This window comes from Eucalyptus grandis, chromosome 6 (assembly GCF_016545825.1).
Source record: "Eucalyptus grandis isolate ANBG69807.140 chromosome 6, ASM1654582v1, whole genome shotgun sequence".
In the NCBI taxonomy this organism is placed as follows: Eukaryota; Viridiplantae; Streptophyta; class Magnoliopsida; order Myrtales; family Myrtaceae; genus Eucalyptus; species Eucalyptus grandis.
This window is the reverse complement of record NC_052617.1, coordinates 57640377-57642249: the sequence shown is the minus strand read 5'-3', so window position 1 is coordinate 57642249 and position 1873 is coordinate 57640377. Positions and strand designations below refer to the sequence as shown.

Genomic DNA, 1873 nt, shown 5'->3' with positions numbered 1-1873 from the left:
GAAAGTTCATGCTAAAATTGTCACAACAATAAAGGTATGTGTTTATATTTGACCTAATATCCTAAAAAAAAAAACCTCCAACTATGATTTTTATCCTAATTTTACAGTTTCTCTTATAATTGGGACTAGAATTAGAGTTGGGGGTTTTTTATGAAAAAAGAAAAGAAAATAGGGGCCGCTACTTTATATTGCTTTTGCCTTATAAATAAGAGAGGCCGGCCCACCAGGCTCTGAAGGAGCAGCAGCTAGCTAAAAGATAAGCCTCAGCCTCCCCCTGTCTATGTTATCTCTTATTCTATTGGATCCTGCAAGCTGAGGCAGAGCAATGCTGCATTCAGTTCCGGCGCATAAATCTGTGATTTCAGGGTTCGGTCGGTCGAATGGGCAAATCTCCCTTCTTGAATCACGGTCGACTAAATTTCAGACCAGTTTCCCAATCAGGTGCTGCATTACTTCCTTCCGTTGGAGCGGGAGGGGTGGATTCAAGAGGCACGTGGTCGTCCAAGGAGCCCATCCAAATTCGGACCAGGAAGAGGAAGACCAAGAAGAGTTTCGAGTAATGACAGCAACGAGGAGCCAGTACAACGACATTGTCATAGTGGACACTGCAAGATCCCGGTTCCTGTTGTTGGACTCCACCCACAACGTTCACAGCATGGTGAATAAAGGAGAGGACAAATGGAGTGGTTCCTACTGGGACGAGTTTGCAAGCCTGCCAGCCATAGTCCCCAAAGGCCCCATCGCCATCTTTGGATTAGGGGGCGGACTGCTGCTCATCTGATGCTGCAACTGTGGCCTTGGTTGCAGATTGAAGGGTGGGAGATTGACGAGGTTCTGATTGACAAAGCCAGAGAGTATATGGGGCTCTCTGATTTGGAAAAGCCTAATCGAGCAGGTGGGATGCTCAGCGTTCACATTGGCGATGTCCTTTCTGCTGTGATAAAGGATGATGGAGGATATTACTCAGGGATAGCAGTCGACTTGTTTGCGGGAGGCAGGGTGTTGCCGCAGTTGCAGGAGGTCGAGACTTGGGTGGAGTTCAAGGAGAGGTTGATGCCCAGTGGTCGCATCATGGTGAACTGCGGGGGAATTGATGACACCGATCCCACAGGAATCACTAGAAAGTGGGAGCTGAATTCCACAATCAAGGCAATGCTGAGTGCATTCCCAGGAGAGTTGAGCTGGAGAAGAACTGCACAGGCAGAAGGTGAAAACTATCTAGCCCTCACCGGACCTTCGCCTGATCTTGATTTGTGGTCTGCCAAAGTACCCGGTCGTTTGAGCAAGAATGTCAGAGAATGGAGGCCTTGTATTTATCTTGCCCGAACAAAATTGACATGTAAATAGCCCTCATTTCATGATATGTTTGAGACGTGCAGGACCGTGTTCTATCCATATTACTAAAGGGATCATTTGCATCTGCATCTCCTCTCTTCATTCAACTTCATCTTTGTTCGGATGTACCATCCATCAGTCAGGTAATGGTACTGGATGCCTCCTCCACTACTCATGCTAGATTCTACAGTGGTAAATTAGACTTCACAGCGGTCCACAGCAATGTTTCGTTCTGAATGGTCTTCCCGCAGCCAAGGATGCGAAGAGAGAGAGAGAGAGCGTGTGTTTTTTATGTGAGGGTAGGCTTTTTGACATAAAAGATAATTATAGTGTAAGCTAGAGATAGATTGATGCTGTTTTTTGCTAGCCTTTTTCCTTAAACTGAGCACGAAGGAAAACTTATCCCCACTATATGCGGATGTGTATTCCAATTTTGACAGCAAATCATTTAGTTCTGCTATATAAGCAATGCTTATCAAACCTATACAAGTCAAGATTTTGTCCTTGCAATATCCACAAAAGGAAATGAGGAAGGGCA

General features: G+C 45.6%; 1 non-coding gene across 1 annotated transcript; it reads left to right on the top strand.

Annotated features, from left to right (window-relative positions):
• The first annotated feature begins 231 nt into the window (after positions 1-231).
• LOC104452400 lies at positions 232-1436 on the top strand. Its single transcript, XR_005552313.1, has one exon. It is a non-coding gene; the product is annotated as an uncharacterized LOC104452400 (transcript).
• The last annotated feature ends 437 nt before the right edge of the window (positions 1437-1873 follow it).